The sequence below is a fragment of the Talpa occidentalis genome, unplaced genomic scaffold, assembly GCF_014898055.3.
Source record: "Talpa occidentalis isolate TD23 unplaced genomic scaffold, MPIMG_talOcc4v2.1 talOcc4.5, whole genome shotgun sequence".
Taxonomy (NCBI): Eukaryota; Metazoa; Chordata; class Mammalia; order Eulipotyphla; family Talpidae; genus Talpa; species Talpa occidentalis.
In genome coordinates, this window is record NW_023604861.1 from 86,240,460 (window position 1) to 86,253,688 (window position 13,229).

General features: G+C 47.4%; 1 protein-coding gene across 9 annotated transcripts in view; it reads right to left on the reverse strand.

The window, feature by feature from the left end:
* EVA1A (eva-1 homolog A, regulator of programmed cell death) overlaps nucleotides 1-10,200 on the reverse strand; it is a 49,790-nt gene extending 39,590 nt beyond the window's left edge. For 3 of the 9 annotated variants that reach the window (XM_037527705.2, XM_054701757.1, XM_037527703.2), the window contains exons 1-2: nucleotides 10,165-10,200; nucleotides 2,451-2,638 (exon numbers count right to left, since the gene is read on the reverse strand). The gene's annotated coding sequence lies outside the window, so the exon portion shown is untranslated. Of the gene's footprint in view, nucleotides 1-1,628; nucleotides 1,714-1,783; nucleotides 1,971-2,355; nucleotides 2,404-2,450; nucleotides 2,825-9,978; nucleotides 10,051-10,164 lie in introns of those variants that run through there. The other 6 variants (XM_054701756.1, XM_054701755.1, XM_037527704.2 and 3 more) reach the window with 6 other exon arrangements.
* Between the last annotated feature and the right edge of the window lie 3,029 nt (nucleotides 10,201-13,229).

Here is a 13,229-nt window from a genome sequence, read left to right on the forward strand (position 1 = left end):
CGTGCAGATTCCAGTTCTTTCTGTTAGCACTAAAGGAGCCAACAAGGGTATTAAGCAGTGTAGTGGCATGGCCTGCTGCAATTTAAACAACAGAATGCTGGCACTAGAATGAGAGGAGTTTTGGGGACAGAAGCTGGCACTATCAGCCAAACGGCAGCAGATAAGAAGATGAGAGTTGGGAATAATAGTCCCCTTCATGAACTGATACATTACCCCAGGGTTCCTAAGCCTCGGTACTATTTACATTTGGGGCTTGATAACCCTTTGTTGTGGGGGACTGGCCTGTACATCTCAGAACATTAAGCAGTGTCCCTGGCTCTGTGAACCAGATGACTAGCCTCCTCACCCATTTACATGTGGATAGCCCAAAACTGTCTCCAGACACTGCCTGATGTGACTTGGGGGGCAAAATCAAAGCCCCAGTTGACAACCATTGCTTTAAATCCTCCCAACCCTAGCCTACTCTACATGTGAGGAAGTCTAGCTACAGAAAGGTACAGAAAGGCCTCACCCAGGATTCCAGTGCTTGGTGGTCTGGCCCCAGGGCCTGGGTCTTGGCCACAGCGCTTTAACTGCCTTTGGGAAGGCAGACTCAAGCTAGCCTTCTGGGGGAGACGTATAGATTTAGTGAAGGAGTGGATGACTGGAAGAGGATGAAAGAGTGAGGTTCTAAGATGAAACCACAGTGGTTGCCACTGAAAACTGTGAGGATAGTAGGTACTAATAGGAATGGACTTGAATAGAATCAAGATAGATAAGGCTCAAAAAGGAGGTTAAGTCTGGCCCCCTGAAAGTGTTAGCTAGTAGGAGGTGTGGCGTTCCAGCTCAGAATGGACAGAAGAACCCTCTGTAGAACTGGAAGTGGAATGTGGTACAAACCACTGGTATGAACGCTTCCCAGCTGTGTGGCCCTGGACCGGTTATTTAATCTCTCTGCTTCTCATTTTGCCCATTTATAAGATGGGCATATAAATTTCTCCTCTGAGGCTTGATGTGAGAAGTCAGAAAACTAATAAAAGCAATGTGGTTGGCCCTCCTCTCCTTCAGAGGCACCCTCATTACCTCCAAGAGTCGCGTTCTTCCAGTACCGACCGCATCCACGTCCTCCCACACTCCCAAACCTTCCCCCCCTCGACTCCCGCGTCCTCCCCCACAACCCCCATCCCTGGGAACCCAGGACCAAGAAGTGGGGTCGACTGCGCTCCGCTCCACCAGCAGAGCGTCCCACTGCGGCTTTAGGGGGCGCCAACAGCCTTTCACTTCAATTTCGGGGTCCTGGGGGGTCGCCAAAAGCGCGCAGCTAGCTCGGTGCTTCCGAAGGGAGTCAGGTATGAGGTCCACGTGCGCCACGGAAATTTCAGGCAGTTCCGCACCCAACAGGCCCGGAGTCAAAGCCGGTGCCTGCGGCGGGCCGAGCCGCTCAGTGCCTTCTCTGAGAGGCGCCGAGATTTGGGGAGCACTCGCTCTCCGAAGTTAGGCTGCAGAGGCGGCTGAGAGTTTTTGGATCCAGAAAAAGCAGCCGGGAGTGGGGGGAAAGGAGGGGGAGAGGAGGGGAGAGCAACAGGAACTTAGGGGTAAGAAGAAGCAAAAAGAAAGCGCTGGGAAGCAGGGTTCTCGGGGGGCCCTACCTACAACACCTGGGCAGGGGTCGGAAACAAAGCCGCAGCTTCAGGTCAGAAGTGCTCTGGGCGTTTCCGAAGAGGGGTTGCTCCGGGGAGGCCGGGCCCCGCCGGGGATGCCCGGCGCCCCCGCGCGCGCGGGGCGAGCTCTCCGGCGCGCTTACCTTCCCGGGGCCGCCGGTGCGCACTTCCGGGGGCTGCAGTCGGGGTGCGCGGGGCGCGCCGGGGACCCGTCCGGATCGCCGAGGGCAGGACGCGACCGAGCGGCGCCCCCAGCTTGGGTTAGCCTGGCGCTTCCGAGAGAAACCCCAGAGGAGGAGCCCGCGGGGCCGGCGTGGGGCGCGAGGCGCGGGGTCCGGCCTCGGTGCTCACTGGAGGCCGCGCCGCGCCCCGCAGACGCAGGAGAAGCCCGAGTCAGTGGGAGGAAAAGGTTGTCTCATTTCCTTCGGTTTCCCCCCTCCTCCGCCCCTCGGCTCTGGACCTGCCCTCCCTCTCCCCCGCCCCCTCCCCCAAGCCTGCGGCCCTTGTGGGCGCCCGGCGAGCTGGAAACCTGAACGGCTGCGACGCACGGCGCCTCCCTGCGCGCCAAGTTAGTTCACAACGCCCAACTCCTGCCTGCTGGCCCGAGCTCCCCACCGTTTCCATGGCCCCGGAAGGACCCCCCTGGGCAGTCCCCACCCTGTCCCAGAGCGCTAGCCTTTCCCCTGCTGGGACGAGCCCAGAGTTGAAAGCAGACCTCCAAACTTGTGCCGGCATCCATCCTCGGGCTCGTCTTGTCGCCTCCTCAGCCCATAATAAACCACCCAACCCAGACAGGAAATAAGTACTTACTTTGTTAGAGTTGATCAACCTTTTTTTCTCCAGTGGGGAGTTTAAAACTCGATGCATAATCTCGAAGGAATGTTTATTTTGATCGTTAGAACAACTGAGTCTTTGGCCGTCTTCGTCCAGAGTTGGGTTTTTGTTTGTTAAATTCACTCTACTGAGAGTTTGCTGGGCTCCGAATTGGGCGCTGCAAACTGGAAACACAGAAACGAATCAGAAGGACATGTTGTTCCCAGACAATCGTCATAGGTGATGCAGTGGTCTCTTAAAGATAGGTCGAGGACGCGCAGGTTCCTGCGGAGTAAGAACGGCTTGAGCAGGGGCGAGTGGAATGAGAAAGCACCCACAGGAGGCACTCCCTCAGAGAACATGCCTGGAAGGGGAATGATGTGGGCGGACAAAGAAGGAAACGTTGGGACCTGCCTTTCAAGAGAATAGGGGCTGTAGGGAGCTATGGGGCGGAATTGACAAGACCTAATAACGCAGACCCAAAGGGTAGAGATGAGGAGAGGATGACCAGTGGATAACCAGAGGCCCAGAGCTGTCACTCGCAGGGTCGTCCCAAGACTGGCAGCATTAACAGCAACTGGAAGCTGGTCAGCAATGGGAACCTCTAGGCTCATTTGACCTGCTAAATCAGAATCTGCATTTTAACAAAATCCACAGATAATTCAAATGTGCATGAGAAGCATGTTCTCTAGATTGCTGACTGTGTTAGTCTATGGAGCCCCAAATATGTGTTAGAAACACCTGGAGAACTTTAAAAAAATCAGTAAGGGCCCTGGCCCACCCCCACAAATACTTATTTAATTGGTCTGGGGTGGGGCTCAATATCAGTATTTTTGAAATGCTTTCCAGATGATCTAATACAGAATTGAGAACCACTGTTCTAGAGTTATTCAAGAGCTATTTCATTTAACCTTGATACGCAACTCTTCAGAAAGGAAAACACCTACGTGTGGATGAAAACATAAAGACTAGTTATCCCACTCAACAGAGACAATGGGTCTGCTGGATAAAGTCTTTGCTAAACTAATCGGGGAACCAGATTTTAGCCTCAGACAGCCTCTAAATTACTGTTTGAACTTGGGCAAGAATTCCCTTTTCTGGCCTCTGTTTCCTTATCTGTAAAGTACACTCCTGCTCAACTCCAGATTCCACACACTGGCATGCAGGGTGCCGTCATCAGCATTCCTCCGAACTCCCAAGCTTTGTCAGGGCAGATGGAGCAGTTATGTTGGGATGTGGGTTTTCTTGGTACAATACTATGATACTGTGTGGGCCAGCCCTGTGCATAGCCATGCCAGAGGTCAAAGGATGGTGTGCGGAGGACAGGGCTACACATGTAACTGGTGCTCAATGAATGTGTACTAAGTGAATGAATACAAAAATAAATACTTTACAGATGGAAGTAGGTGGCACAGACTTCCCATAGACTGGCCCTAATCCAGAGCCTCTTCATCTGCCCCTGGAGTTGGAGGAAGGACATTTGGAAGTACTCTCACCCGAAAACCTAGTTTATTGTTATTAAGATCTGCTAACATTTGTGGAGTACTTAGTACACATCAAGCATTGGGCTAAACACTCTGCTTAGGATCACCTCACTGCATTACAAGGGAGACAATGTTCCCAGCACTTCAGCTATTTCAGAAATCACGATGTGAAGGGCTGTGTGCTGCTCTCTAGGGCAGCCCCTGCCCCTGTTGCACAGCCATGCGTGCGTGGCCTGAGAATGTACTTGCGACCTTATGGTTTATTCTCCAGAGCATGCATCTTGCACAGAAACCAGTCTGCAGGGTCCGGCTTTAGCGTAATTGCTGTCGGGCCCTACAGAAACATATGGTCCCAGAAGCTATCTCAGGGGACCTTTGCTGGGCTATGTCTGAGCCTTGGCAAAGGACCTCCCAGAGCTGCTGACTTCATGCTATGTGTGAGCGCGCAGATACAGCGCAGGGACATGCCACCTCTTAACAAGAGCCTCTTAGATGCCAAACCCATGCCAGCTTTCTCCTGTATTTATTATACACCTCGCAGCATCCTGAGGGGTCGAGTACTCTTGTTCTCCTATATTCTAGATATGAAAATGGAGAGTCATGAAACAGAAATCTGTTTTTCCCTGCAGCCCAGTTTTCTTTAGTAGTGCACTTTACTGCCCCCACCCACCCCTTCATGGAAAGGAGAGTCCTCATTTCAATGCTCCTTTCAGTTGTTATGGCTACACATAATCAAAACTCTGTTCATTTTCCCACCTATAAAATAAGTTGTCCTCGATTGCCCTTTTGCTGAAACAGTGTGTATGGTTTGGCACTTCACAGCCTGAGAGGAGATAACCCAGTTAAAAGTATTGGTGTGTTTATCCCAAGATGAGAGACCAGTACGTCCCAATAGGGTAACTATTCTAAAGAGGGTGTTCATTATTTTCTGTCTCTCAGAGGACATAAAGAAAGGCATTACATAGCAATTCAGACCTTAGGTCACGCATTAGGAAGGGGCATCACCCACTGCTCAGACCCAGGGCAGGTGCTCGGTGGCTACCCATGAGGCTGCTCCCCCTAGCCTCAGAGGGCCTGGCTGTCAGGGTGGACGTGTACAGGAACACAAACGAGGGTTGAGATGTGCCTGTGAGCCAGGCAGGGTCAGAGCGACTCTGCATGCACAGGCACTGCATGCAGCTCCAGTTATAGCCAGGAGTGTGGGAGTAAAGCAGGACCTGAATGAAACACCCCTGCCTGGGTCCAGCCCAGGACTGAGTGGACTCTCAGTGTGAGCAGCCTTGCTGATGTGGGCGGTCTGAGCAGGGCGTCACCATCCTCACTGACGTCCTGGCCATGAGCACATCCACTCGTGGGAAAGCTCCCTTCAGTTAGCACCAAGAAAACAGGGTCGTTTTAACCCCCAGTGAGGGAAGGGTGTGTCATTCTTTCAGCACAAGCCTCATGATGCCAGGATGATAGGAAGGAAGGGCCCTATGACTGTTAGAGTGCAGAACTGAGGGACAGCCCAGGACCCCCAGACCTGCATGTTCTCAATGGGTTCTGCCGTCTGCAGCCTAAAGACAGAGCGTATTCTTAGTATATAAGATCTATGATAGCAAAGAACTTTAATAGAATTAATATGCATAGAAAGAGATGATGACAGTTCCCCAATAAAACACCTAAGTTACCCCATTCCCTCGTGGGTAAATGTCCAGCCAATCAGGGTTGGCCCAAAGCAGGGCCGCTAAGGCCCCAAAGCCTGCCACAAGTCTAAGGCGCCTTCTGATAGGGAACCACAGAAAAGGGGCAGAAGAGGCCAGGCAAGTCTGGGACAAAAGGAACAAAATCAGAGTACAAATTAAGTTAAAAGCTGTCATTGTTAGCCTCTCACCCAGGTTTCTTTCAAGTGTCTCTACATGTCTCGACTCCATGTGTCTCCTTCCATGTCCCCCAAGTCCATGGTGCAAGTCCAAAGCCAAGAAGCAAGCTTGACTTCTATTTTTTTTTTAAGATTTATTTATTTTTATACAAGAGCTGGGGTACAGGCCAGAGGTGCAGGAGGGTGAGAGGATTCACCAGAGACAAAGCAGGGAGCAGAACAGGAAGATACACGAAATACACTGCTGAGGGGAGCAGTGGGCGCGGCAAGAAAGGTCTGCCACGCCATGTGGGACTCTCCCTGGCCAGCCAGGAATAGAACCCGTGCTGCAAAGGCTGCAGACAGCTTCACAGCACTGCGCTCAACGCGCTGCGCCACCGGGAAGGCCCAAGCTTGACTTCTTCACAAGTCTCCTGTCCATGTGTCTTCTCCTCATGTCTCCTCCAAGTCTTCCCACCATCCAGCTCCACCCTTCATTAGGCAGGACAGGAAACATGGTACTTCTCCTTTTTATGGAAATTACACCCTATAACACAGAGCCAGGACCCAGACACATCTGCCGCCCCTCACAGGGAATTGTCCTAATCACTGTAGACAAAGTATGTTACACTCAACCCTCACTAGGGAGGGTTTTTCAGCAACCAGTGGGGTTTCAGACTGATTGAATTAGAATCTCTGAAGGTGTGGCTTATAAAATTTCTGACCTCTACAGGTAATTAAAATGTGCCATCAGGACTGAGAACCACTTCTGTAGGAAATGCAGAGACAAAACCTCAGTCCTACAAATGAGGAGTTTATAAAACAAGAAATTCAATCTGGTAGCTGATGATCTCCAAAAGTCACAAGGCAAAGAAAAATATCAAAATTGCTCCCTTGTCTGAAGCCCGTTAAGACAATATCCAACAGACAAAAATCCCTGGACTTGTATCTCAGTCCTAAGTGGGTGAGGTCATCCCCCACGGTGTGTGTGCTAGGGGTGGGCGGGGGTCTGGTTCCGTCCCAAGAAAATACAAATGATTGAAACCAGAGTCCTTGCCCCTTTATGGCACTGCAATTTACAAAAAGTCTTCAAAACATCCAGCATTTATGAATTCCAGAAGTAGTAAATGATCTCCAGGAGCTTCGGAGCGAGGCCATGATGTAAACCAAATAACGAAAGACAAAGGAAATTGCCCCGTGGATGAGAGGCTAATGGATGTGCAGAGGCACCAACGTGTCACCATTAAAGATGTCCCTTTAGGAAACTGAAGAGACCAGGAACTTTTTTTTAAATGCTTTGCCCCACAGTCATTTCAAATTTATTCTCCTTGGCAAAAGTAAGTTTGAAAAGAAAATGTATACTTGTTCAAAATGTTAGTTTGGGGAAGCAGGACAATTTCTTTTTTCATTCCACTGCTATTACATTCCCTGGTAAAATATGGGATTCCTGTTAAGGTCCATGGATAGTCCTTAGCCAGGTGCCATTTAAATTCATTCATTCCACAAAAGTCTGTTGAAATGAAATGAGTCATTTGATAGTATTAGTGACTAACCCCTCCTTGACACCAAAGGCCTAAGAATGCAGGGCCACACATTTACAGTCCAGCCTTTCACCAACATTTAACAAGGCCTAATGGATGCCTTTAATCACTAAATAAATCAGTGCTGACAATTATGCTCTTTCTGAAGTTCTAGTCTCCAGATGTAGACAACCCAAAACTCCACAGGCCTTCTCTTCCTCTTCAGAAAGCAAAATTTTACCTGTTTGAGGGGAATACGAGGAGCTGCTGGGGGCACCATCCTGTTGGTTCAAAGAAATATTAATAGAACTAAAGCAGAGTCCCCCAGTGTGCTAAGCACCACTTCCAGCTTCTTAAAATGGTATGTGCCCAAAGGGGATGAGATAATGAGGAAGAAGCATCAATTAAGCATGGTCGGACTCTATCACAAAGTGGAGGCATATCTCTGATGGAATTGTTTCCTCCAACTCTAGCCAGAAGAGATCTAAATATTCTTGGCTCAATACTTAATCTTACTTGGTGTAATAGAAATCAAAACATGTCTCTAACTACTTGCTGCTCAATATGGCATAACCTCTGATTAATGATAGGTTTTTGAATCAAAACATATTCACCAGTTAAACTGGAAACATAGCTGACTGTAGATTTTGCCTCTTTTATTCCCCCTTCCATTTTCCAGAGGGAGATTCCCAGGCACGGGCTGACACCTCCTTTACTTTTTCATCTTAGCCAATAAGGTTAAATAAGCATGATCAGAACTTAAATAAATCATCAGTATAAAACCAACAGGAAGACACTGAAAAAAATGAGAGGTCAGTTATAAATATGACAAAATGGAATTATGAAACATTCCTTGTTAAATTGCTAATATTCTTTAAGAAAATAAAAATTCAATCCCTGTCCACATCTATGTGACCCTGAGAAGTTTGTAACCTTAGTATCTATTTCATATTGAAAATACCATTGACTCTCATAAAATTGAGACATCCCACTATGAGTAATTTTGTGCAGTACTCTATTTTTAAAAACAGTACTTTGTTGTAGCAAACCATTAAACATTAAATTATTAGAGGAAAAAGAAACACTGACATTGAGAAAACATATAAAATTTGAATTAAACCTAACAACATAATTGAACACTGAGCCCTTTTTCAGAGTTCCTTATAAGATGGCCTGTTATTCCTCCAAATTCCTCAAAGATTTGTTTTCTGTACCTATGTGAAAAGGTGTGATTCGAGAAATTGAAAAAGACTGATTTGGTCTGAAAGTTCAGTGAGCAAACATAGCACAGATAAATTCATTTCATTAAATAGCATACACTAACCAGAACAGATGGCTGAAGAGACCTCAAACTTCTGAAAACCCCATGGTGCATTCATTTAATCCTCTGATTCATGAATTTCATGGTAGCAAGTTCTAGAACATGATGTCTTTATGCAGAAGTGTGTTTGATCTAATAAAACCACACAGGTGGCCGTCTGTTCATGACCCCAGTGCTCATGTTAGAGTGATTGTCATTTCTACCCCAGTATCCCTAACCAGCATCCAGTTAGCTGCCTGTGTCTGCACACAGCTGATGGAGTTTGGTATCACCTACAGCTATGAACATCAAGCCTGAGATTATGATCCTAACAGAAAAAGATATAGCATTGTACCAAGAGTTTCTATGATATAGGCAAAATAATTTATATTTATACAAGTACATTTTAAAAGAAAGAGAGATAACAAGTGATAGATGGATTCATTTGATTCTCCAAAGTGTCTGCACTAGAAATCCTTTAAATTAGCTAGTCTGACTAATGAATCCATTTGATTTATTTTTTAAATATTTTTTAAAAGATTTATTTATTTATATATACAAGAGCTAGGGTACAGGCCAGAAGTGTGGGGGGTGAGAGGATTCACCAGAGACAGAGTGGGAAACAGTACAGGCAGACTGACTGAAATACACCGCTGAGGGGAGCAGCAGGCGAGTCAGGAGAGGTCTGCTCCCCGGCTGGCTGGCCGGGAATCAAACTCATGCTGCAGTGGCTGTGAATAGCTTCATAGGTTGCGTCTAAACCTTTGCACCACCAGGGAGGCTCCATTTGATTTATTTTTTAATGGTTTACTATACTTCTCAGAAGCATGAGGTTTACTTGTAATGGGATGTACAGGGTGACAGAGCTTCTACCCACATGTGACTTCAAGTTCCCTGAGCACATGGGAAATTTGGTAAGATCAGGGGCCTTCTCTGGTCTTCAACCCCCACTTGCCAGGCCTTTCTCCCCTAGCTCTACTTCTTCTTACAGTCTGTAATCTTTCCAGTGCCCCCCTCACCTCCAACCTGCCCCATCATTTAAAACGCAACTGTAATTAAACTTTCCACATTCCTTACACATTTATAGATATTTTTCCATAAATTTATTTCTCTTCATAATCAAACTTCTCAAAGTGATGGATATATTTACTATGATCATTTTCTTCACATTCAATTCTCAACTCAGTGTAGCCTGGTTTCTGTCCCCAACACTCCACTACCACTTCCCCCATTAAAGTCAACAGTAACCTCCAAATTTCAAAATCCAGAGGTTGCCCCTGAACCTGTGTTGGTGACCTCCTGTTGTACATATTGGCCACTTCCTTCTTCACAGGCTCACCTCCCTTCATTCCAGTTCCCCAGCTCCGAGACCCTCTCCTACCTTTGTGATCCTTCCTCCTTTGTCACCTTCCTAAACTGGATTGCTTGGTAACAAATGCATCTTTTATGTCACTAAAATCCTTCAGGGGTATCCCTCCGCTCACAGGGTAACATCTAGCCTCCTTCACATGGGATGTCCAGCCCTCAGGTGGCTCCCTGCCACCTCTCCCCCATCAGCCTGTCTTACTCTTCAGCTGCATCACCTCTTCGCCTGTCCTGATGTTTCATGGTTCTGTACCTTTGTACAGAATGTTCTCAACTCCACCCCCATCCTCTTGGAGGAGTTCCAGCTCATCTTTTATGACTCAGAACAAAGGGAAAAATTCTGGACGGCCTCTGCCAAGAAGTGCTTGTGCATCTCTGTTTCCAGAGTGTGGCACAGCGTATAGCCGCTAGTCGGGGACACTACATGACTGGGTGCAAGAAAGATCACGCTTTTCTTTCTCTAAATATAACTGAATTGGCCCTGCATTCTCTACTCCCTCCATAGGGAAATTTAATCTCAGTCCTTATTGTGGCGTACCCACCCCTGGGCTGCGGAGGTCCTTGGTGACTTGTGCCATTCGGAGCATGCCCAGATGACCCTCCAACTCCGCGTCTATTTTTTTTTTTAGGGATTTATTTATTTATGCATACAAGAACTGGAGTACAGGCCAGAAGTGGTGAGAGGATTCACCAGAGACAGCAGGGAACATAACAGTCAGACTGACTGAAATACACTGCTGAGGGGAGCAGCAGGCGAGACAGGAGAGGTCTGCTGCGCTATGTGGATAGCTCCCTGGCCAGGCGGGGATCAAACTCGTGTTGCAGAGGCTGTGGCTAGCTTCACAGTGCTGTGCTTAAACCCTTGCACCACCAGGGAGGCCCTCCGTCTATTCTCGTCGCCACCTCCGGACTTATTGTCCAAGCCTACATGGAACCAGGAAGCAGGTTCCTCTGTGACCTAGGCCTTGAGACTTGTTTTTCCACAGTGGTTCTCAAGGCCACAGCCCTCAAGGTTTCATTGTTTCAAGCCTACCCCCTCCTCTGCTGCCCTCAGTAGCCCCTCCCCTACCCCCTTACCCCTTACCCCCCCCCCCATGGGTGCTGTGGAAAAGCAGAGTCCAATATACATTCATGAACGCCCCCAGTGGTCCTGTTCTTTTTTAGCTTTGCAGGGACTGAGTTAGCCTCCAGAAAGGCTACACACCTCAGAAACCAAAGCCTCCCCCACCCTACCCAGCGTGACTCCACTCAGTGAGCTTTTGCAGCTAAAACAAAAACAGGAATAAGGTTGTTTTCTCCTACTAGAAGGTTTGTTTTCAACTCTGCAACAACAACAAAAGTTCCAAAGATAAGGGCACACATGGGTTTTGGTTTTACTGCCTTTTTGAGGCAAGGAGAGAGAGCACCTACAGCAAAGAACAAGGCACAAATGAAAATCTCCATAAATTATCCTGCCACATAGCCTTCAGTTAATTGTTCAATGACTTAATTAAAAGCAGATGTCCATAAAAAACATGAATAAAATTGTTCTCCCTAAGAAAGACACCTCCACCCGGCAGCCCTCCTCATTCAGCCTAACCCTCCTGTTTCTTCTTGGGGGAGAGAGGTCTAAAATCTCTGGGATCCTCCTGACTGGGACCCAACAACACTGCTCACGTGACTGAATGTATTTGAGCTGCTGACATGCATTGCTGACAAGGGCATTTGCAGCAGTTGCACTAACCCACTTTCTCTCATGAATGATTTTAATCTCTTTAATTTTTGCCCAGGCTGTGAGAAAAACTGAAAAGCATAGATGGGAGGGGACAGGAGATAGAAGCTGCAGGTCATGAGCTGAGTGGTGGTTAAATCCTACAGGAGGAAGCAAATGCGTGTGTAATCCTTTCAGGAAAACAAGTATTACTGGGGAGGAGAACGCTGCCAGTCTAACTTTGTTCCAAGAATAAATAGCACATTTTCCCTCAATGTTTACTTTTCTCTCTTTGATCCCCTTGAAACCCTCTGGAAATGCTTGGCCAGCAGTTTTTCCCCCTCAGAGCCTGGGGAGAAGGAGCCACAAGCACTCTCTTGAGATTCCTAATGAGGCGTAAGTAGAGGCTCCCAGGCAATCCTGGAGCCAGGAGTCCTGCATAAGTCCAGCTTTCAGATTTCTCAGTGAGTTTAATCACCACAGATATGCACGGTGTTTCCAAACATGTCCTCATGATGCCCAGAAGCTATTTAACAGGGAATTATAATGGAGAAAGTCTGTGACCAAAGCTACTGGGAGCCATGGGAGCTTGAAAAAGGAAAGAAAAGGCAGAGCTCAGGAGGGTTAATGTTTAGCTTTGGGCCCAGGAGGTAGTAAATGCCTGCACGCAGTGCCAGTGCTGGCTACTAGAGCGTGCCTTCACCTTGGGGAGTTTATGGGTTCAAACGCTCTAAACCAAAGTTATATGTTTCCCCTTCCTTTCTCAGATAGCTCCATTTCAAGGAAGCAGTAGGCATCATGATACCCATGAAAAATGAGGGCCTTGGCATCAGGCAGATCTGCACTCAGTTCTGGTTCTTTCTCTTACTGGTTGTGAAGAAGTAAGGCAAGGATTTCCTCACCTGTTAGGTGGGTAGAATAATAATTATAGGATGGTCATGAAAAATATATGAAATGATGCATGTACACTTAGCATTGTGCTTAACTCTAAGTGTTCAATAAATGCCAATTCCACCATTGCCTTCCCATAGTACATTATTCAAATTGAAAATACCAAGCACTGATTAATTCTCAGACCTATACCAGGCTTCCGCAAAAAGCCAGGATATATAATCACCATTCCATGGGAAACTACAAACCAAATGAATATTCAAGTCTGGAAAGTGTCAAGTAACAAGTACACGTGTTGTTATAAAATTGCACAGGAGGCACTTATCAGTGGCTAATCCTGATAGTGACTCCTAGAGGGCCCCCAGAAGGAAGACGTGTCTGAGGAAAAGCTTTATAGAGAGGGGTGGACTTTCTCTTTACAGGGAGGCAAAGAAGAACCAGGCATATATTGGAAATACTATTAGACTTACCTTGCTTCGTAAGATCTTGGGGCATATGGGGAGATATTTAAATAGAAAATTGGGAGATGTGGTGGATTAAAGAGAATGGCAAGTGATTTGTTACTATCGCCATAAAGACATGAGCTTCTGTGCCTGAATTTGGGCTGGTTCCATAACTGATTAAAAAGTAGAACATAGGGCCTCCCCTGGTGGCGCAGCGGTTGAGCGCTGGGCTGTGAAGCTGCC